The sequence below is a fragment of the Vanessa tameamea genome, chromosome 23, assembly GCF_037043105.1.
Source record: "Vanessa tameamea isolate UH-Manoa-2023 chromosome 23, ilVanTame1 primary haplotype, whole genome shotgun sequence".
NCBI lineage: Eukaryota > Metazoa > Arthropoda > Insecta > Lepidoptera > Nymphalidae > Vanessa > Vanessa tameamea.
The window spans coordinates 508,334-534,432 of NC_087331.1; the positions used below are offsets into that span (position 1 = coordinate 508,334).

The 26,099-nt window shown below is 32.2% G+C and overlaps 1 protein-coding gene across 1 annotated transcript in view; it reads left to right on the plus strand.

Annotated features, from left to right (window-relative positions):
• The first annotated feature begins 3,218 nt into the window (after positions 1-3,218).
• The window catches only part of LOC113397681 (uncharacterized), a 70,034-nt gene continuing 47,153 nt past the window's right edge, over positions 3,219-26,099 (plus strand). The window contains exon 1 of the mRNA XM_064218582.1: positions 3,219-3,530. The gene's annotated coding sequence lies outside the window, so the exon portion shown is untranslated. The remainder of the gene's footprint in view (positions 3,531-26,099) is intronic.

Sequence of the window (26,099 nt, forward strand, 5' to 3'; positions counted from 1 at the left end):
CTGATGTAACGTGATGGTAAGTAGTCACCACCTTCCTTATATCGTTAACGCGCAACCCTGGAAACTAAGATGTTATGTCTCTTGTGCCTGTAGTTGCACTGGCTCACTAGTTCATTTGCAATGTAATGATACAAATCAAATTAAATGTGTAACCGAGGAAGTTATCTTATTAAACTGTACCAGAGATACGTAATGATACCTTTGAAGCGATTATACACAAGAAAATCAATTTGTGAATCTCTAATAAACTAATTGACGCCTGTGTCTTCGTCTATGTAGTCTTCAGTTCATCACTAAGTTCACATTTCTTATCAGATATTAATAGCTGGTTGTGTAATTATTTTTTATAATATAACACACTTTTAACCTTAGTTTTAAGTTATTAAATACGTTAAGTTTTATCGTTTTTTTTAATTCGCATTATATCAATTTCCTAACTGTTATTAATAAAAGTTAACTTGATGCTTGAACAAAAGATAATTTACAGTTTTGAAATTATACACAAAGGCAGTTTAGATGAAAATAAATATATAAATAAAAGGGCAGAATTAGCTCTCGCCTTTGATCACTAGAAATAAGCCTTTACACAGTCCCGTCTTATGCTTGCGGCTATGGTGCAAGTGGTGCTTTGGCGATATTCTGGACGATGGACCTTGGACGCCTCACCGATGATCCAAGATGACTTTAATCCTCATAAATTGTGAGGAACACCCAAAGCGCGGCATCCGGAATTTTTGCAATCTCTGCACTCTGGGTAAGAGGGGCTGTCCTTGCAACTTCTTCGGCCGCCGTTTTTAAATAATTTCTATATACAATACGAAAATACTAAAACTTATATTATATTTTTTAATGTAGTTAACTGAATTTCTAACAATTACAGTATAAATAAATCGTAATATAATTAATACTAAATTGAAAAGTACGATTAACAACCCTAAATTAGAAGTAGATTAAATAGGCTGTTAAAAAAGTATTGTTAATAACACAACACTTCTAAGATCAATTATTTAAGAATGATGTCAAATTACTGAAATTAAGGCGTTAGCACTTTTTTAATAAACAGATTATCTTGTATATTATTAGCGTTTATTTCATCTTAATTAAGTTATAAACGTCGTATGAAATATATTTGAATACTTCGTCGGTTTAGTGGCTAGTTGTAAGGCACCAGAATCCGAGTTCCTTACTTCAAACTAGGAATCGGACCAAATTCTCGGTAACAACAAAGTCTGGTAATTAAGCCGGTCTTTCAGTGTTTACAAAGCCTTCGGTTCTGTACCTCAATACCAGAGATATGACTTTATTAAGACGCAAATGTCTGAAATACAGATACTATATACAAAATACGTAATTCGATCTCGGATCTTAAAATTAATTTTGTATAGTGTCTTAGTATTTTGAAAATAAAATATAAATAAATAAATATTGGACAACATCACACACATTACTCTGATCCCAATGTAAGTAGCTAAAGCACTTGTGTTATGGAAATCAGAAGTAACGACGGTACCACAAACACCCAGACCCAAGACAACATAGAAAACCAATGAACTTTTTCTACATCGACTCGGCCGGGGATCGAACCCGGGACCTCGGAGTGGCGTACCCATGAAAACCGGTGTACACACTACTCGACAACGGAGGTCGTCGAAAATAATAAAGATACAAATTTAAAGAGCCAAACTGTGCCTACCATAAAAATATTTTTCAAATATAACACCTGTTTGCCAAGTTCTGCCCCTGAGGAGCAAAACTTCTCTTTTGGGTATATGGGACCCATCGAAAAAAATGAATGATAAAGTGTTTGAAGAACTGGTTTTACTTATATCTCGATTAAAACCTTATAAATATAATATCTTGTCTTGTCAAATTTGCGTGAAAATGTTGGTTTTATATAAAGGTATTTTAACATACATTTTTAACTGTGCCATTTCATAAATTCAAATCATTTGTAAAAAAATACATTGGTAAAGAAGACATATTATTCAATAAAAGATTATATAGATGTTAAAAAAGCGTGGAGCTAATACTTGTTGACTTCTAGGTAGGATATATTACATACATATTTAGTTGTATTTAACTAACATGACTTTGTATTTTTAAATGTTGTAAAAGAGTAACTACTGAGTTTCTTGCCGGTCCTTTTCGGTAGAATCTCCATTCCGAACCGGTGGTAGCTTCACTTAATATAGTTTGTTAAATGACGATTCAAAAGTGCTCGTAAAAGCCTACTTGAATAAAGTATATTTTGATTTTGATTTATCTTTAAAAAGCATTTGAAGGATACGTAAATATGTTGTATTTAGTATTTTAGATACCATTCTAGAAAGATTTTTGCATCTGGTACCCGAAATACTGAATTTAAAGATACCATTTGTATTCCAGATATTTTTTTTCATCACCGTTCAATACCTGTAAGGTCTTTGACACCCCATCGGACTATGAGAATGAGGGAATTGAGAATTCACCTGCGTTTGCGCTCCCACTTCTGCAAGACGTATTCCTTGACGCCTCCGTGAACGAAATCGGTCAGAAGGACATCATCACAATATTGGTGAAGTTGATATGCTTGAAAGCGCTTATATCAGAAACTACGCAAAATCAATTAAATGACAAGATTTCAGATTGTAGACTATATATATACCTAACTTATAATTAATTATTATACAACCCTAAATAAATGCATGTGACAACGCGGGTAAAGGTAGTTTCATATAAAAACAATCAAAATAAGTTATAATCTTATAATATTCGCCGTAAAACTTACTTCAGTCTTTCATAAATCATTACATGAGCCAAGTTACCCAGTAAGTTTACATAAATACATACCAGCCGAGGCCATAGCATTTCTTCTAAGGTGATCAACTTAATGCCATTGCAATTAACATAAGCCCTATTACAATTAAATAAAGCATATTTTTCCGTCAACGATACTCTCATTCATGACATAAATTGCTAAACGAAAACATACTTTACGTGTCGTGCTGTGAACTTAAATTTCTTTCGCAACTCCGACTGATAATATTCAAGCTATAAATATCTCTATACCCCTTAGTTTAAAGCAAAAAATCGTTTAAGATTTCGAAAACTTACCTGTATAATACTGTTAAATGAAAAAGCCATTGTAATAGCTTACGTTATTCAGTTACATACGACATTTTAATAAAATCGTATTATACCACGATTTGAAGAGAATGTAAGTCTACGATTGGTTCTGACTCTGAACTCTGAAGACACAAGACAGTCGTCCATTCGCAAAGGAAAGGTCTTGTTGTATTGCGCATGCGCCGTGAGTGTTATTAAGAATTATTTTTGTGATTTCCCGCGTTTAACGAAATTCACTGTAAGAACCTCTGAAAAAGTTAAGTGAAACGAGTTTTCTTACTGTTTACTGGAATTTTCGTGTGTGGAATCTTCTCAGTGAACTGGCTGGTACTTCAAACTGCATGTTTTATTTATATTTAATCATAGATTCGATTTGAATCTTCTGTTTATGACGATTGAAGTTTTATTGGATTCCGGTTGGAGAGGTGAGTTATGATAAATAACATTTTTATTGGCATTCTTCCGCACTTACTTTCAAATTTATTGTTTTTTCTTGTGTTTTATATTTTACTTATTAATATTGATACAAACGTTATTCGGAAATTTGTATAAATTAATTAACATTTTGATATTTACATTTGTAAGATAATTTAAATTTGAAAGCGTTGTGTTCTGCTGTGTTCGAAATTCGCATTATTTTGGTGAATGTTCTGAATGTATATATTTTTTATATGTCATATACTGAGGTACAAAAAATATTATAATAATAATAAAATATTCAAAAAAATACGACATTTATGGTTATTAACGTATTAATATACAAATTATGTAAAATGACATCGTACTAGCATAATATTTTTTTTATTAATATGACGAAGGACTTAGGCTTTTATTCCCTACTGCTTTTAAAACCAAATAACAGATCGAGGGACAATAAAAAAAAATTGTTATTACGAGTATATACCCGGATTTTGTTTATTCGATGATTACATTAGTGTAAATATAATACTTATTTGCTTAATAAGAAAATATTTTGTTTAAATAAAACACCAAGGTTAAAATGTTCGAAGGCGGAGGTCGTGGGTTCGGTCCCACAATTAAAATTTGAACAGACCGAGTGTCGCCCGCGGCTTTCATGCTAGACTAGTTTTTTCTACAAATGCCGGACGTAGTAATGCAAGTTATATAATTTAAAATTTACAAAGCGAAAAAGACAATAATATTTACAAAATAACATTACGAACTGTAAATACCTTAATCAATGAATGAACGTAGAAATAAATCATTTAATTTACTTTTATAGGGCAGACTTGCAGATAGGCTTAATGAGAAATCACTTTCGTCCAGCTAAACTGACTCCATAAAAAAAAACTCACCCGATTAGACATTACCCAAAATCTACATCGATCTGGCAAAGAGCTCAAACGTAGGAAAAGATACTAGAAATAATAGATCAACAAAAGGCACGCAGATCTATTTCACGGTTGCTCTACTAGTAACCGCTTTGCTAAAATAATTATAATTTACCTAAAACATGCAGCCTGCAGGTGTTTGACGGGTTCTGGGTGTGTCCGCATTTCCGGACTCCTGGCACAGATAATAAAATATCCTAGAAGAACTATATGTAGCTATATGTGTGAGATCTACGCAATCATAAAATACTTCAATAGAACCTTGTTAATTTTTCAGACTAGACATTTATTTAACTTCCTGTTAGTATACGTGGGTGACACACATTGGCTCCTTACAATACAACCTATCTATTAAGTTTTATTCGGTACAAAAACAATAAACGTTTAAATCAATTATTTCGAATAATTCCGTCTTTAGAATCGAGAACCGAATGAGAGAGAATCTATACATATATTATTTATTCGAAAGAAAGCTGCATAGATATTTAAAAGAAAGTAAAAGTATTTTCAAAAATACTAAAAATAGTACTATTAAAAAATAACTACTGTGGACGAACTGCGCTGCAAAAATATCTAAACAAAATTTTTAATGAACTTAAAAAAAGCGTGAAGTACCTCATTAAATCGTATGCTCGTTATTAATAAAAATATTCGCTTTTATTTATAAAGATGAATTGCAAAATTAGAATGGACAGCAAAAGGATAATCGCAAAAATAACTACATCGACATTCATAAATTAAAATAGCATCCCACATTAAACAAAAAAAACACTACACAGCCATCTGTCAACACAATATTAAGAAACCACTTAACGTATTTTGATGAAATTCTACGGAGCGACAGCAACAAACGATCCTTAGCATACTTTGAATAACTCAACAGAATGTCATGAAACGACCCATTTACATGTACAATTAAGCTACAGGTTACTTTCTACCTAAATGGTAAGCCAAGGTCACATTTCATAGCTTAGAACCAGTTGTATTGTTTACATTATGTTCCCGGTACCGTCAACAGCGTAATGGACTTGTTATGAAAGAGCAAAAAGTTTTCATTAATTTTTACGCTCCTATTGTTATAGAGGGTACGATTATAGTTAATTGATTAGAATGTTCGTTTGTTTGTTTAAAGTGAAACATCAATTATATTACTTTTTATTGGCGGTTTTGAATATCATTCAGATTCCTTTTAGTGTAGCACGCACAGGGGCATACAACTTAGTTCTCAAGGTTGGTGGCGCTTTGGTGAAGCAAAGGTTGATATTCAACAGTGTCTATGGATGGATATGACTGCACTTATCGTCCATCTGGATCTCTCTTGCCAGTATGCTTACTTATTTTACATTTACATTAGCAGCCTGTAAATTTCCCACTGCTGGGCTAAGGCCTCCTCTCACTTTGAGGAGAAGGTTTGGAGTATATTGCACCACGCTGCTCCAATGCGGGTTGGTGGAATACATATGTGGCAGAAGTTCGTTAAAATTAGACACATGCAGGTTTCCTCACGATGTTTTCCTTCACCATCGAGCACGAGATGAATTATAAACACAAATTAAGCACATGAAATTCAGTGGTGCCTGCCTGAGTTTGAACCCGAAATCATCGGTTAAGATGCACGCGTCCTGACCACTGGGCCATTAATGAAACAAAATCAAAAGTAAAAGTGTGACAAATTTCAAAACATCTAGATAAATTCAGGGTTGAGTAAAATAAACATTTTTTTTTTTAATTATTCATAAAATAAAACATAATCTATGCTATATTTAACTTTTAAAGTTAATATGTATATTTCATAATGTTACTCATTAAAGTTATTTATAACTTTAATGATTCTGAAATGCTTTACGCGCGTTGATATCTTTATTGTGAGTTGAAAAGTAAAATACGATTTGATTTCTTTTAATATATTTATAAACTTTACACTTGAAAATAGTTTTTGTATCAGTCCGTATTATCCATAAACAGTTTTGCTGTATTTTTTTAAGAAATTTAAACAAAATCAAAATATTCTTTATTCGAGGGGGCTCATAAAAGCACTTTTGAATCGTCACGTTACATTGTTGTAACAACAACAGCAACTGTAAAGCTACCACCGGCTCAGAAAGTAGATTCTACCGAGAAGAACCGGCAAGTTAGCTAGTAATTACACTTTAGAACTATTTTAATTACAGAAAATGTCAGTAAAGTACAATCAAATTTTTAAATATCCTGCCTAGAGGACAACAAATACTAAGTCCACGATTTTATTTTAATGTAAACTTGTATTCAGTAGTACGCCTTATTTATAAATGTGTTTTTTGACATTAACTTTAATAGGCCAAGTTAAAAATCAATGTTAAATTATATTGTAGAAACGAGTATCGTGCCCTGGGAAGGATGTATTAACTTTGCAAAGACGGCAACTAGGTATTATTAGTTTATATATACATAGCACTAGTATTATCCGATCTAATTTTAACTTTTATTAAAAATAGTTAATATAAACGTATACCAAACGGTTCTGGAGAAAATCCGCACCGCCGCCGACATACAACAAACAAATACGAAGCATACGAGACAAGTTCTAACCATGTGATTTGCAAATCATTAATAATGTATGGCATACCGGACCGCCACTCACCATCAGTTATACCATTTTTATCTACTTTCATGCGAACGAAAAAAGAAACGACACGCTGCCATTATAATTTAGTAACCGATGCGTGTGATCATGTTTTATTCATAAAAAAACTATCCATAGTACATATAGCTGTAGACATAAATAGATATAGACATATTATATTTATCTTTAAGTATTAAAAACCGCTTTCGGGTTGTAGCTTTATTTATTTAGTTAATAATAAAGAACACCAACAAGAACAAGATACGTGTATGACTTGGTGGTAGGGCTTTTCCAAGCGAGTCTCGGTAGGTACCATCCACTCAGATATTACCGCCAAACTACCGCCAAACAGTGTAACTTTAGGCAAAGGGACATAACATCTTAACTCCCAAGGTTGATAGCGATGTTAATAATGGTTAATATTTCTTACAACATCAATTTTTATGACCAATGGTAACATGGTGGTGACCACTTATGTACCATCAGGTCGCCCATTAGCCCGTGCCTTTACCTTTACTATAAAAAAAACGTACTCCTAGTAACTGAATGGTGTTGATAACAATAATTATTATATAATAAAATTTGCTAGAGTGTATTAACTAAACATTTTTTATGTTAATTTGGAAGGTTAGTTAAAAAGGTAGTCCTTGATCTAATAGGACAACTTATTTTTCCCATATTAGTAATGTCAATGAACGGTAATGACTACTCATTGTGAGGCCTAATTACGTGGCTGTCTTCCTACGACAAAATAAACAAATAATATAAATTACATTGTCATATAGACAGTAAAATATTGTTTCAATTCGTGTGTTAGCGTTATTAGTTATACAGCGACTAAAAAGAAAAATTGACAATATTGATAGTCTGCCTACACGTCTGAACTCGCTTGAAGAATTTGAATGAAGCTCGCCACATATTACTAAGGCCCAGATGTTGTCCCTTCCTCAAGGGAAGAGGACCACCAGCCCGTTAATTTGCTTTATAAATGCGTACTCTATTCTTCGTGCAATAAAAAAATTACCAGGCAACCATAAACTTAAGTATATTTTCACGGCGCGGCTTAGAGAATAATATTCTATTAAATATGCAAAATACATAAAACTAAGAGAAATGTCCGTTTAAAGTTTTTATGTGTGGACTTTCTCTTACGTAAGTGTGCTTATATGCAAATTGTGAAGCGCCACGCCTGTGGTGACGTCACACGCTCGTAACTTATCTGCACGTATGATTTGTTATAGTTGTTATACGCATTCTTATTATAATATATTTTTTAACTTGAACGATAAATTAATTTATATAATTATTTTTTTTTATTTTAAATAGGAAGATGGAAAAATGGTAAAAAAAATAAATATCTTAATATATTTTAAGATTTGGCTGGTGAATCTATATCACGCTATCAGAATATTCTCTGATAGTTGCTGTACAGTGTACACTCACGATCCAAAAGGCCTATTCCGTAGTTCCGGTTGACAATTAATAACATTACGTGGTATTTTCTAGACAACACATCGTTACAAACAGCCTCACATTACATTTTCACTGTCGAGACCCTATATGTATTGCGGCGAACCAAACGCTAGCGCGATTCAGAACCCAGCCCCTTCAAACACATTTTCGGTACAAACATTTAACACATTTTTTACGGTTTAACAGTTGCTATATATACGATCACGTATATTTCGAGTAAGCTTATATATTTATGATTTTCTCATGTGATAAATTATCTTAATATATTTATAATTGCTATAAATAAGAAATAACCGCTCATTTACATAACACTTGATACTTACTTGTGTACACTTTGCCAAATTAGTTGACATTGATACTGCTCCGTTGTTAAGGGTTGTGTGAAATTATATAGCCTATAATGTCCCTCATTTAACCGACTGTCTAAGGCAAAAATGTTTATTGAAATCCGAATTGTTTTTGAGATAAGCGCGCTCGTACAAAGTTCACAATTTATAATTCAATAAAAACACCTTAAATGTGATGAAACAGGTTTAGCGTTATTTATTTGATATCATTACTAATAAAACCCTAAAACGAATAGCCAGACAAAAGAAAAAAAATCTTTTAAGCCGCTTTTGTGAGACTTCTTAAAGTTATTTATAAATTTGACACATCGCTTTCGTAAGTGTTAAATACTGACTTATGTTAATATTAACGGTATTAAATAGCTATGTTTAGAAAAGTTCCCATGAATATAAAGTTTAAAATTATACTGTCATATAAAATAAAACATAATGATGTAATGACTGCCTCGTTGGTCTAGTGGCTAGATATAAGGCCGCAGATCCCGGGATCCTGGCTTCAAACCGCAAGTCGGGCCGATGAAGAAATATTGGATTTTTTGTACAAAAAAAACTCGGTAACAGCCCGGAGTCTGGAAGTATGAAGTGTAAAGCCATTTTTTTTCGATTTAGAGCTCTTCCGGTCGTAAATATAAATAAATAAATATTGGAAAACATCACATACATTACTCTGATCCCAATGTAAGTAGCTAAAGCACTTGTGTTATGGAAAATCAGAAGTAACGACGGTACCAAAAACACCCAGACCCAAGACAACATAAAACTATAGAAAACTAATGAACTTTTTCTACATCCAGGGATCAAACCCGGGACCTCGGAGTAGCGTACCCATGAAAACCGGTGTACACACTACTCGACCACGGAGGTCGTCGTGTCGGTTTTGTCGTCTCATAGGATTATGAAAGTGGGGACATAGAGTCCACCTATGTTTGATATGTCCTGCGTAGTTAGCTGGTTTCCCTTGAGACACTTATTATTATTTAAACAATAATTGAAGGAAGGAAAGTTTAATGAAAACATCATGAGGAAAGAGCGTCTGTCGCATGTAAATCTGTTACTTGTCTACTATATGCCGACCAGCATTGCTGGGCGAAGAAATAAGCTCAAAAACTTTTACGGGAGTGAGCTCTGAGCTCAATAGAAGGACATGTTCAGGTTGGTACGTACCAACATATTTATAATAAAACAATAATTATATTAAACAAAATTATATATAAGAGAAAAAAATTGTCAATAAAGTTATTCGTGGATTTAAATAATTTAAAAAACAAACTTATTTATACTCTATTCCGATGGGAATGGGAAAGAAACAAAACAAACCGTACTTTTCAATATCACGAGTGTTTTGTTGATAAGTCCGCTTTATGATTTACTACAAACAGTTCTTGATTAATATAGTCTTGATTAATCAAGAGTAAGATATTATTCGGAATTATCAAAAGTTTTTTCTTACGACCTGGCTTTGTTTAAGCGAACTGTAATTGTAACCGATTAAGTATGTACGACCTTTTGCTTGTGCCTACTGACTTTTGATTTGCCATCAACACGGACTACGCTAATTGAACATTACTTTTTCGGTTTGTACATTAAGATAAGATGTTATTTTTAATTACATTTTGTTTTTTTTTCATAAAATTTTATTTATTCAAAACCTTAGTATTATACAATACGTCATATGTCTTGAAAATGCCACTTCATTATTGAAACATACAATGTTTCTTTTTATTAATGATGGAATAGAAATCTATTCATATAAATGAAATTGTGAGTGTGTTTCAATGACTTATTACTGACAATAACTACCTCTTTATAAGTTAATAAGGCTATTTGCGAAATACCACGATCCAAATCGAAACTAACGAACCAATTTTTACTTAAGCCTAAAAATGCTGCTATCTAAAAATTTTAATATGTACCTTTCTTGTTATTTATATAAAGAAAATTTCTAAAAATTACGTAAAACCAATAAAATATATCGTTCCTTAGCATTCTCTACCCATTCACTCAATAATTTTCTCCTCACTAGTGTAACTAAAATGTCATGTCAATTCAAGGTCAAAGTTATTTATTTATCTTTTCTCCTATTCCCATTGGAGTAGAGTATACAAATTCACGATTATTAGTTTTTTATTTCCGAATAAAGCTTATAGCTTTCATTTTAATAATTGATTAACTTCTAATTCTCTAATACCTTAGTTGAATAAAATATTCAATTTTCAAATTAATCTTACATCAAAATTTTACGTCGATTCGATTTGCCCGACTAAATAATTTTTATGCTGACAGTTCCAAAAGTTATCGTATTTAACATATCGTGTGAGCGAGACCGAAATAAATATCCGATACGCTTAAAAGAGATGGGAAGCGTTAGCAATGTTGGCGCCATTCGTTCAGTATAATTACAAAATGACATAACAAGAGATTTTCGTAGACATGTACTCGGCGCGGCTGGTATGACAATAGAGCAACTGTTAGGAAACAACAGATCACGTACAGAGATTATACGCGTGAGACCACGCAGTTTCTCAACTAATGACTGCGCAGATATTATTTATTACGGAATTCACATTATAATTATAATATACCTTTACACATTTACAACGTTGAGTTTGATGTCTGTAAGTAAAATTGTATTTTTAATATCGACACTATTAATAAGTTTCAATCTTGAATTTAAATTGGCTTGTGTATTTTGTAATTTATGTACAATTCGTGTGAGGAAATAAAATATTATCATTATTTATGAAATAACGTAGCATTCAGATAGTAAAAACTTAAGTTTGAATAAATAGGGCCCAGACTTGACAAATTGCGAAAGAAACTCTGAATAGACTTAAAAAGGAGGATTTTGGTTCTATTATATTAATTTAAAGTTTGATATGAGATGCTCCATTTAAATAAAAAACATTAATGATGAAATAATGACGGAGGAATTTTCTACTCAAAGTATTCAGGTGTAAAACATTTATTAACAATTATTAGACAAATTTTTATGATAATTATTATTGAATCGTATACTATAGTATAATCCTTTGCACTAAAACGTTTCTTTGAACATATGTAGATTTGATTCTTCAGGCAGTAAAGGGATGTGTATACAGGGACAAACTCACTGCGTTGGCCTCAGGGCGAAATAAATGGAACAAGGTTAACGAATGATGATGATGATGAATAACCTGGTACAGATAACAATGCGATCACCAGTTCGCAGATACAATTGAACGGAACTCTTAACGACTTATCTCATACGTCCATCTAACATCAGTTCTTGTACACCTGTCCAATCATCCTGTGCGATGTACAGTCAACAAAATATTATCTTTTTATTTATTATATGATAATTGTTAGTTACTCTGGAATTTAAAGGCCTTAAAGGCTACTATTTAATTAAACTATGGATAACACAGAAAAGTTGTTAAAGTCGCTAAATTAATTATTATAAATTAAATAACAATTAAATAGTTTAACCACGTCAGTCTGTATTATTCAATTGAATTCTACTTCAATATTGAATTTGATTTTAAACGTATATATTCTTTATTTAATTTTGTAAACTATTTTTATATACTGCATTTGTAATAATTTTTGCTAAGAAACATCTATAAAATAAAGCCATTATTTAAATGTTCTGCTGATTGTACAAAGTAAATTAATGTTGCCCGGCTATAAACTAAACAATGGACGTCTACTACAATAGCAAACGAATATTGTACGAAATACTTAATATCGTACTGTGCATATTTAAAAAACCATTTATATATTTTCTCAATTTTTCGTGGCTTGTATAATCATACAATACAAAGCCATTAATTTACCGGAATAGCACAGTAAATAATAAGAGATAAATCACAGCGTTGCATGCGCTAAGTTAGTGTTTAAAATTGAAAAGATATAACACTTATGAGGATCTGTTTAAATTTTTCCCCAAACGTATCCACAAAATAGCTTTCTCAAAAGGTATCCTTAAAGGGAAATACTTGAACGACATCACAACTTGGTTTGCTAAGACACTATTACGGGCTATTACTTATACTCTGATTTACGCGTTTGTTTTTTTTTTATAAACTCCTACAATATAATTACTAATCAGACTTTACGAGCGGCTTCACATCCTTGGCTAGATAAATAACTTAACTTATGAGTAATGAAATTGCGCCAAACATAAATGCTTAATTAATTAACAATCTATTTAACACTGTTTGTTGTGAAGCTGGTAAGCTGGTTGTTAGGAATGCGGATTCTACAATGCGTTAGAAATTTACGACGCTCCTAGCGTTTGATTTTAATTGATATAATCATTGCAAACAAACTAATCATCTTAAAGATCTATAAACATGTAGTCAATTCCAACAAGATTCAAAAACCAAATAAAAAAACATTTGACATCGATTTGAGGCGATGTCATTGGTCGAGAGCTTGAATAATCTATGACATTCATTACGGATTTTCGAAAAAAATGTATTATATTCAAAAAATTGTATATTCGAAAAAATTGTTTCGAAAAAATTTTGAACGTCAACGAAGCTGTTATCGAAACTTCGTAAGTAAAATAATGACGTATTAATCAAGAACTATTAGTAGTGTACAATATAGCCGAGCTATTAGCAAATCGCATGAAATACGTAAATGTAAGGATTATATATCTTTATTCCTTCTTCGATTGGAATAAGCCTTAGATATCGTCATTATAAGAGGTATTATAATTATACACCCACAGACTCACACACAAACACACACATACTCACATAATTACTTAAGATTAAACTGATACAACTTGTAAACGATGTTTCGTTTGCTTATATCTATATAATGATATAAAACCTACTTGTGCTATCAATTAATTATTTAAAATTGGGAGAGGGTGGCTGGCCATCTTTGAAACAATTATTTTTATAATCTAGCTAATTTTAATCATTAATTAATTAACCTTGCCTTACATTGTATTTATCATTACCTACCTGTCCTTTTTACGCACGGTCTAAGTGACACTAGATTTTAAAACATGCTGTTGAAGTCAAGCGTGGAAATTAGTAAATAGGTATATATGTTTTTAAATGATCTCGAATCAAACGTCACGCAGAAGGCTTTATATTTCGAAAGGAATGATCGTCGTGACGGTATTAGTATCAAATCACCGAAGTAAAGGGATCGGACCATCAGTGGAATTTTTGACTTAATTTAAGTTTCAATGTCGTACCGTTTCTAAGATTATTGCTTTAATGTAATTTATAATGAATTATTAATATTACACAATCTCGGTCAAAGTCAATCCAAGATAAAATTACTCAGTGGTTTCCTCAATACGAATGTGTTTTGTAAGAAACTGGATCTGTATTTTTAATTTTATATTTTTCCTTAATATGTTTCCACATAAATTCGATTCGGTTTTATTGCTATCCGTTTTACCTATTTCCTTTTAAAATGTCACGAAATAAAGTCAAAATAATGATTATTATAATTTAGGCGTTTTGTATGTTAATAAAGAACCGAGATCCGAGGTGGACCACTGACAAACCGTGAATCTTAATCTTTACTAATCTTAAGTGTTACTAAATTTTCATGATCTTTATTTGGTTTATATATATATATATATATATACATATATCCAATAACGATACATAAAATAACGAAGTCATCCCAAAATTTCCAGTTCCTGTTTTATAGTCCCCTTTGTGGAAGACTTTGTGGCTTATATTCTAACAGCATTAATTAGTATTGTTGTGTTCCGGTTTGAATATTAAGAAACACAAGCCCCCAAGGTTAGGTTAGTAGTTGGTAGCCAAATTCAGTCGGAGGAAAAAATAGAATTCGTATTTACTTTTTAATGAGAATAACTTTAAAAAGATACGGCATAAAATTTGGAACTAATATGAGCATTCTTGAATGAAAAATATTTTGATCTTTGATCTGACAACCACTGACTTTTCACACGCTGAATGTTCATAATATTAAGAAAATTATTAAATATTTTGGTTTCACTTAAGTGAAAATCACACATCATGTAAGTTGGTATCGACGCGTCCTTTCCATGACGCTGGGAACCGAACTCTTCCAAGATTATTATTCATATCACCCTCCTCCTCTCTTGTCAACAATCGCCCACGATTTGTTCAGATTGTACAGTGTCTTTTTTTTATCTTGTAAAGTATAAGTAAATTAATAATATTTATCGATATGGCTGGTACTGGCCCACTTGCTTAAAGTTTCCTCTCCATTTGAGAAGATTTGGAGCTAATTCCGTCACGTTGTTCCACGGTGGTTAGTGGATTGAGTTTCCTCGCGAAGTTTTTCTTTACTTCACGAGATGAATTATAAACACAAATTAATTACATATAAATTCAGAGGCTCTTGTCAGGGTTTGAACCCACAATCATTTCAATTTGTACCCACATAATTATTAAACTATTAACGAAATTTAAACAGTTTTTATTTTACTCCTCAATCTATAATTTTGTTTGTAAATAGCATCCAATACTTTACGGTTTGTATAACATATATGAACAGATGTCGTGCGATTATCACACGACTTATAAGCGGTTAGTCATAGCAAATATTACTAAAAGAATATTTATAGACATTATATCAACAATATACCGTGAATTATTAATATAATATCTTATTAATAGTACTGCTAATTTATTTCGCATGTAGATTTGACAGCGGGCTACTGTAAGGTTGTGTAGACTAAAACGTAAACAATACAATCAAAATAGTTTATGAGTGAGTAATATTACCGATTATGTCAATATTATTTCTACATTCCATATGTATATATCTTGATCTATAACATACGTGTATATTTGTGAATTTGCCTCGTCGCAATCGTAAAATTATATTTATGTCATGTAGAATTTAATTGTTTAGTAGGGGCACGTTGCTAGTAATAATAATACCTACTACTGTTATTGGTGATGTTTTATGCTAATGTCATAACAGTTGATTATACTGGCCGTTAGTCAATATGTGTTTTATTATAGTTCAAATTTAATTAAATTAAAAAAAAAAAACTAAGTGTTCTCAATTTTTGTGATGAAAAACTATCTCATTAAAATCAAATGGTATTTAAAATTATTCAAACATAATTCACGCAATTAATGTCGAGATCTATACAATATATGCATCATATTAAATGTATAATACATCAATATATATAAAAGTATTATTATTTATATACAATCTAAAACAATTTTATTGTCACACCAATAAATACGTTTTAGACGTAGCGATAATATTTATTAATTAATTATTTTCAGAAAAACACTGCCATTGATTTAATTATTCAAATATATGTATTTTAAATAACGATATGTTCCTATAAAACATTTAATTAGAAGACATTAATCATATTCGGTCAATGTTGTACAAATCGGTCATGTTATATTTAATATTTAAATAACTAATATTATAAATTTTCGATATAACTGAAAAGTAACAAAAAATATTTGAGAAAAACTTAACAATGTTTCAGAATCAATACAATTGAATCGAGGTGAGACAACTTTGGCTATATACTGCACCAAGCCTAAAAATTAATCATCAAAGAAGCTCCTCTCGGAACTCCCGTTAGGGTGTTTTCAACAAAATAGAAATACATATTTATTATTGATTTTTTTTTAATTGACATTTACTGTGACACAAGAACCAACCAGTGGTTAGACGCGTACATCTTAACCGATGACTTCGAGTTCAAACCCATTCAAGCACCACTGAATTTTCATGTGTTTATAATTCAACTCGTGCTCGGTGGTGAAGAAAATATCGTGAGGTAACCTGCATGCGTCTACTTTCAACGAAATTCTGCCACATGTGTATTCCACCAATCCGCATTGGAGCAGCATGGTGGAATATATGCTCCAAACCTTTTCAAAGGGCGAGGATGCCTTAGCCCAGCAGTGGGAAATTTACAGGCTGTTAATGTGAAGATAAATCTATAACACCAAGACACTTTGCAGAGACAATAAATCCTTCCTGGGACAAGGTATTTTATGTCTTCATAAATTCCTCGGATATTTTTTATTCCGCTCAATAATAAATTATATATAACGATTTAATTTATAAATGAAACAGACTGCTCGTTATAAGATTTTATAGAAGATAAAAAGCGTGGTGTGCATTTGTTTGATTTTCACGCGGTACATCATCAGCAGGTATTTTTGAATGAATTTTATTGTCAAACCTCTAATTAAATCGAAAGACAAACTACTTAGCGGTTTTCTTCGATAGAATCTACATTCCGAACTAATGTTAACTTTATATTTAATATAATATTTTAAAAATCATGATGCCAGTGCTTATTAGCCTACCTTTATAAAGAATATTTAATTTTTAACCTACCAAAACAAAAATAAAGGTAAAAGCTGTTCAGACGACGCGTTTATACAATATATTATTTATTTCATTTTTTTAAAACAATTAGAGATTCTTTTTAAATATAAATAAAACAAAACGATTCATCAGAAAACGTTAATCTTGCATTAAAGCGCTTAAGATTGTGTTTAATCGCTGTAAAATCTCATGTGTAAAGCGAAGCAAGAAGTGACGCAACGCGTTGGTATGCGAAGCAAACTGGTCCGCGTGTGGCGTACAGTACGTTCCATGTATACACATGATTTTTAAATAAACATTAGTGTGTACAATCATTAAAATTAAACCTTAAATAGGATGTGAAACGGATTTCCTATATAAAAAAAAAATATGATATGTCATTTTCAAACAAAAAGTTTTTATTCGATTTGCTTTTTTATGTTTAATAAATATCGATTGTTAATTTACAAGCAGTGTTATTGCACTGATTATATACGGCACCATTATGTTAAACACAAATAGAACAATTTTATAACCGCAAATATGAATGACGAAAAAAAAAGATACTTTTAATTTTTTATTATTTATTTAATAATATTAAATTATACATTTCCTGGAACAGTTTTCTCAATTTATCCAACAATGTCGAAATGTTAGAATGTTGTTATACCGTTGTCCATTTACAAGAAAAAAAAAAACTCGTCGGGCGGCTATTAATGGTCGGGTTTTTATTGCGAATTGGCAAAGCTATGAAGAATGTAAGCGAAAGGATTTGATATTCATTTTATATGTTGATTAATCTAACGCTTTATATATTTTTTACTTTTGAATAAAATATTAATGCACCGACATTTTGCAATGTTGATTCTCTATATACATTACTTTTAACAAACTATTTAAAGTAAAGCTACCACCGGTTAGGAATGTAGATTCTACCGAGAAGAACCGGCAAGAAACTCAGTAGTTACTCTTTTTCAACATCTAAAAATATATATATGTTTTGGTCATGAGATTGTTCGTCTAGTGCCTGGCTTACAAGGATGCCGTTCCTGAGGTTTAGAGTTTAAAGCCCGCGTCGAGTCAGTGGGAAGTCAGTCAGATTTTCTCTCATATGCGTCTTCTGAAATAGCCTGGTGTTTAGAATTTAATCTTTAAAAGCAAACAAGGCTCTTTTTCTGATCCATCTCTGGTCAAAATGAATTGTAATTACTTGAAAACAATTTTTAGGATGGGGTACTCCAAGGTGGGGTAAGAAAAACAAAAACCAATTTTAAGACTTATTTCTTAAACAATATTTTTTAAAAGTAATGCATGACTCGGTGAAACAGAATAATTTTGATATTGAATTCGCAACAGAGCAACCAAGTACGGAGACGCAACCTATATTGTTATGTAAATATTTATTCATTCGCGTACTATAAAGGAAATCATTAGCTTGCAATAATATCAGACTATTGTGATTGTCGTGTTGTAAGAGTGAGGTATGTTTAATGAGTATTAGATGTATACAAAGCAATTATGATTGAAAATAACCATTCAAATAACGCCTCCAGGTTATTTCGCTAATATTATATGACGTGAATTTTTATAAATAGAGAACCGAGCAAAGATGAAACAAATCGATTTAAACTAAAAATCGAAGAGCTCGATACGGATTGAATTGCAGTGACGTTTATCATGATAGGGGAAATACGGACATGAGGTAGGTATAATATTCACCATCAGAACCGTATTTAGAGGAGGGCACAGGTACAGGAACAGTATAATATACTGTTGTGTAGTTCCTTTATAAAAACATCCGTTCCATTAAAGAGGAAAAACGTGCACATTCATTAAGTACTTTTTTCAAAACATTACAATTTTAATTGTTAATTTGTTACAATAATAGAAATATATACAATTACAATATATAATTAAACGGTCGCCCCCCATTAAATTAATTAATTATTGTCTACTTAGGTATATGGGTGGTATTAAAAAATTCTGCGTGATTTCTTTCACGCGTTCTTCTCGCACCCTTGGCGTTTCTTTTCGAATCGATAGTAGATTTTTAACCATAAGCGAGTCCATGGTTCCGCACCGATTCGTATCCAAACTTAAAATCCACTTGTACTCGAATATCTAGACTTGTCTTAAATAACATTGTTTAATCAGCCCCTAACTGCGCATTAAGGATATTATATCCTGTATCATATTAATTACATTATACAAATCAACAGGTATGTCTATAGTCGTGTGAATTATTTACTGATTAAATTTCCGTTGAATGTAATTCAATGCGGCGAATAAACGCATAATTACATTAGTCGTATTTATTAGCAGAGTTTTAATGTTAGGAATCTTACTGTTATTAAACTGCATTATTGACTTAGTGGGGGTGGCTTTGTAAGATAATGGAGTCCAATATCCTGCATTAAAACCCCAGAAAAATCCGCAGTAGCAGCACTCATAGGAAAGCACGATACAGCCGATGGTCATACGACTGAACTCTCTCGTGTCTAATATGCCATCCCATCGGATTATTATAATGATAAATGGAGTGGAATTTTGTTTGTTCACATACTATGTTATGTTCTGCTTAAGAAAACCCACTGCAGCCGAATGTCCAAGCGGAACCGGTTTTAAATTTAATATATCCCGTAAAATTAATACTAAAAAGTGTTCGTAAAAGTTCTTTAATAAAATATGTTTAGATTATACTAAGTAAACTGGATTAAACCGGTTTAACTTACGTTTTTCATCAAGGAATTCCTATTAAAATGTAACGGACGCGATATAACGTCGTTGTATGATAGAAACTGCTGTCTTACTGATTCACGTCGAACATTCCTCTATAAATAACGTACGAGTAACTGGAATAATTATCAAGAATGTGTTTTTTATGATAAATATTAGTTGGATAGATTAAAAGGCGGTGATAATTGGTCGACCCCGCGCAAAGGTAATACAGCAATGGGATCTAAGATGTTATGTACCTGTTATTACCTTGCTCACTCACCAGTCCACCCCAAGGAAAGACACTAATACTACATTTTAAACCTAAAATCAAAGACCATATTCACAATAAGTGATGAATCGAAGTTATACAAAACGCTAATAGTTCATTTATTAATATAATATAAAACTTTCTATACTACACTCTGTCAAAAAAATATCGGTTTTTTTATAGTCGTAACAAATGAACTGCTGGTAAAGCTTGAATTTTAATAACCATACGTATAAAACAAATTGAATCAAGCGTAGAGTAAGACGCGTCTGTAACAGTAACAAATCGTTTCCGGAGATGAGTGGGTTCATAATCACGTGCGAACAAAGGGCTACCACCGAGCGCCGCTTGAACGATTAAAGACATTGCAACTGGCCTCTTGCAGATTTGAGATTCGTCACATTAGGCGTCACATTAGGCATGATTTATTTTATTATTTATAGCATTCAATATCTGAAGGATCGAATCCCAAATGTGGCGAAACGAAATAATATTTTTAAGCTGAAGTGACAGGGGATGGTCACGTATGTCGCAGTACCGATTATCGTGAGTAGCCGTGTTCTGTAGTGGAGACTACGACTTGGCGAGCGTACCGTAGGATGCCCTTCAGCTCGAGTCAGTGGCGAGCCTTTGGAGAGAACTATGTCCAACCTATCTCAGGCACTGGACGAGTATGGGATGATGATGATGATGATAGGGTTCAATTATTATTTTTTCTTCATATCGAAACGCAAGAATATTAAGTACAGCTGTTTGGTAGGATATTTGATGACTGTCAAAAACTGAAACACCCTCAAGGAATTTAATTTAAGACACGATTGTTATGGAAGTTATAGCGGGACATACAGTCAGACAGCAAAAAATTCAAAAATGGTAAAACTGATGCCAGTGAGTCATAAAACGAATATTTACGACTAAATTCGATTTTTCACTTTACAAATTAAGTCTAGAATTCCTCAACTATAGAGTTCGTCTTAATTTTTTTATTTATTATGTATATCTATACGAATACTATAAAGAGGTAAAATTGATTTGTCACTATATAGGGGGTAATCTCCAGAACAAATGATCAAAAATTCTACAAAAAAAAAAACTATTAGAAAACTATACTATTCCTGAGTACTATAGGAGTATAAGTTATATTTATGTCATATCATTTCTTTTATTAATAAATTACATCTATAATACAAAAAAAATAATAATATTAAAGCATATTATGTTATTACCAAAATCCTAAAAGTTATGTTTCATTCAATTCTCTATGTCGTAATAACAATTCCTAACATGTATTTGAATTAACTAAACTGCCCGTAGGTACCAATCATGTTATTATAGCAAGGATTTTGATTATAAGTTAACCCGGTCCTACACAGATTACTTACTTAATTATGTCGTGATTTCTCCTAACTCGCCTTCAAGTTATTTATTCCTTGACACGCGGCCTACTTTATATATGGATATAACCACATATTAGCGTTGCTCGGAACGTGCTCGAAATCTTCGATACGAGCTGCGGTGACCACGCTTTTCAAATGCAACGGTAACTCAATCAATAGACATGAAAAAAATTTAACACGTGTAATTTTTTAAATTAAGATTTAGAGTCGTGAATATCTTTGTACATATGATAAGTTCAGAACCTGATTTATTTTTATTATATATTTAAATAAAGGAAACGAGCCGCCTGAAGCGAATTCGTCCGGGTTTAACAAGAATTTTATTTACTTCCCAATCGCAAGTCTGGGTAGGTACCACCCACTCATCAGCTATTCCGCCGCCAAGCAGCAATATTTGGTATTATTGTATTCCGGTTTTTAAGGATGATTGAGCCAGTGTAACTACAGGCACAAGGGACATAACATCTTAGTGCCTAAGGTTGGTGGCGCATTGAGGAAGTAAGGGATGGTAATTTTTCTAACAGTGCCAATGTCTATGGGCGGTGGTGATCACTTACCATAAGGTCCATTTGCCGGTCCGCCTACCTATTACATATAAAATAAAAAAATCCGTATGTTTTCCTCAACTATTTCAACACTACTAATACAATAAACTTAAACTACATGTTAAAAAAAACATAATTGAATAGTATAAAACAAAGTCGCTTAAGACATTCTGTAAAAATCTGTGCAAGTTGTAAGACATTCTGTAGTATATTTAGTATCTGCATTGAACCCGTGCGGAGCCTGGAAGTTTAATCGCTCAATTATACATTATATATATATATAAATAATATAGTGTGGTTAATTAACTATGTTGTGAAAAAGTGTGACCAAGTTCTGGGTTTCACGACGGTCCTTGTTATCTACATGTTGAACCGGTGGCTTTTCATTGAAATTTAATTCTGTAATGAATCAAAAGTGCCTACTTGTTAAAATAAGTTGAATAATGAGAATTCAATTTACACATAGATGTTAATTGATGATAAATCGAAACAGATAATTTCGTTTATGTAACACGAGACGTGGATAAACACTTGATTATATTCTTAAATATCCTTGTAATGTAGAGTATTACAATATTGATTTCTAGTATTTTTTTCATTAATATATAGCTAAGTAGACATCGTCCATAGACATTGGCGCTGTAAGAAATATTAACCATCCCGTCGCCAATGCGTCAAATGCCAATGCAAAATTTGTCACCAACCAATCAACACTCACTGGCTCAATCATCCTTCAAACAGAAACACAACAATACTAAGCATTACTGTTTAGCGGTACGTATACAAGATGTGTACGTACTACGCAGATGCCATTTGCGTAGGAGATACAGTGTTGCAAGTGTGCGCAAATAGGTGTATACTTTTTTATTTTTTATTCTCATTATAAGAGCTGAGCCATTTGGGTGTTATATTTACGTTAATTATAATATATTATCTAGTTTTGTATATTTATATTATGTTTACCTATATTATACATCATTTTGGTTCTGAAGTAGGATTTGAAAGATAAATATTACACATTCCCGTTGATATATCTGTTAATTGTGATAAAAGAGGTTAGGAACACACTCCATTTAAAAGTGGGATCTTACTATTCCCTCACTCTCTAATTTGATCGAACAGCTATCTGACGCAAATGGAGAGTTCGTTATTATGTTTTAAAGAACTTATGTAAGAACAAACACACTAAATAAAACGTTGTCTGATAAGTTTGTCTTTGGGTTAAGTGCACTAGTGCGCACACAACCTTCCAGTCTCTCTCCTTCCAATTTGTCTATGGAATAACGTAGTAACTGTTTGCTATCCGGACCACGGTTTGAACATCTGACCTCGAGTTCTGCGTCTTTATAAGCTAGGCACTAGACCAACTAGTTAAGTGAACACATGTTACATAACGGAGCTGTTAAAGTATGCCATCATTGCTAATTATTTACAAGTAAAGCCGGCTCTTCTCTTCATAAAGGCGTGCGCGCGTGTATAGGAATATATTTTTGATTCAAATCAAATCAAATCAAAAATCTTTATTCAATATAGAAGTGTTTACACTTGCTTATTGATTGTCAAAAATCTACCACCGGTTCGGAATTTAGCACCTCGGACCTAAGAAGAACCGGCGAAAGAAACTCAGCGGGATATTTTTTTTTTTTTCATTTTGCATGTACAATAATAATTATATTTTAGTTATTTGAAACAGCCTGGAGGCGATCATTTCATTCCCAAGGTGTGCAGTCAACTAAAAAGTCAGATTAGTATAGCACATGGACGTTGGAAAAGGTGCGCGTGGTATTCCACTATCCCAGTGATGGTGGAATACCCCGATAATTTTCCTAATACGCATATAATGCAAAAGTGTTTTTTCTTTTTAATTCTCATAAATCTTGATATTAATGAATTCAAAGTAACATAATCTTCAGCATTACAAAATGTTAGAATAGATCGAAGACATAAATTAAAATTACGATGCGCAGTATTTATTTATATCCTGGAGTGTAATATATATTATATCCCTTAGTGAGAAGCCGGCTTAAGCTAAGGTACCCACACGATCGCAATGACCTTGTACGTCCTACGATGTTCTCATCACTACAATATCCATAGCTCGTGTGATCGTGCGCTGAGCTACAAGTTTTTGTACCACATAATTTATGTTCTTCGATATATCATAGAACTCCAATGGTATAATATACCTTTAGTTCTTTTATCATGGTTTCTTTTGAGCGTCGTGTTTTTTATAAAAAAAATATATAGCGACTTTAATATTTCGTTGATTATGAGCAGTTAATCAATTGGGTTTTAAATTATAATGATAAATGTTTAGTTTGGTTAATTGACAGGTTTTCAGAACATTGCGAGGAAACCTGCATGTCATAGAAGAAATTTTGCCAATGAGTATCGATTCTATACACCAAAACATCAGAGCAACGTGTTAGAATACTCTCTTCCACTTCTAGTAAAGAGGTGCTGCCTCTGCACAACTGCAGGACCACACCTACGTCCCAAAATTTACTAGTTACTTTACCTAATCGAATCCAATTAAATCTAATTAAACTTTTATATAACAACACATTTATTTGGATTTATTTACAATTCCCTTATTATCACAAGCCTTCAGAGTTCAAATCCAACCTAAACCACGTCAACTAAGCCACTCTGCTATTATTAAATATTCAAAGATGGCGAATGACTAATCGATACAGCCTTACAACACAACAATTAAAAACATTATAATTAATTTATAAATTATTATAAAAAAATAATAAATTATAATAATTATTTTAACAATCTAAATTCAAAAGCTTAAATAAGTTTTTGTTTCATTGAAACTGATCATGACCCTGTCAACTTACCCGTTGATTACAAATTTTGCGTCGTTATTGTCAATAAGCATACGATTACCGGCGTAAAAAAACCTTGGTCACAAGTTACCTAGGTTTTTTTAACATGTGAACCGCTTACGTAATCAAATACATTAATGCACCCTTCATGATGTAACGCTATATTCATTTGCTCCCAAGTGCTAGATATGCAATCTTCAAAGGAGATTTAACTTAAAATTACATTTTTCATTGGTATATTTGCATAAATTTATGACTTTGGTGATATAAGTATTATAGATAATTAAAAATTAAATCGAATTAAAAAGTCTATGTTTCCCGAGAGTCAAACTCACTCCGCGCCAAATTTCATCTAAATCTGTTCGGCGAGTTAACAGACAGAGTTATTTTCGCATTTATAATTTTAGTATAAATAGATTGCCAATAAAAAAATTATGAGTTTACGTAATAATAATTCAATTGTAAAAGAAACAACAACACGAGACCACCGCTTCATAAATACGTTATATTCATTACAACGAAACCTACTTTTATGGTCTTTTTTAGAAGTCCGCCGAGCAAATTCTTGCCCACTGGCGATACACTATAGTCTCCCCTTACACCAACAACGACTATTGAACTGTCAACTATTCTATAGTTATATTATCTAATGTATCTCTAATTACACTGATTTTCCTAACCGATGACCATTTTTTACACTGAAATCCCTCACCGGTGCCTTTTGATGAAGTTTTTATGAGATGTTGGTAGGTTTTTGGCAATGAATTAGTAGGATGACTATGTCAGATGCATGCAATAACCATTATGTCATCACAAAAGACCTCACGACCTGCCGATCTCCAAAAACAAATGACCCTATAATACGAGTAAAATAAGTAGTCGATGCAAACACTGTATTAGATTGAATAAACGCAATTCGACTTCAAGTAATTCTGTGTACTTTGACCTCTTGAAAATTGGACATTATGCGTTATGTATGTTATTTTTGCGTGTTGTGAAATCGATTACCACATTCGTATGAGAAATATATGTCCCAGATTATCAGCGAAGGTTTTATGAAAGATAAATTAGGTCGTTATGCATCTATCAAATATCCAGGAGTCCTTAGTAGTAGAGTCATTGGACCTTCACCTGATCTCTGGTCGTGGCGGATTGGT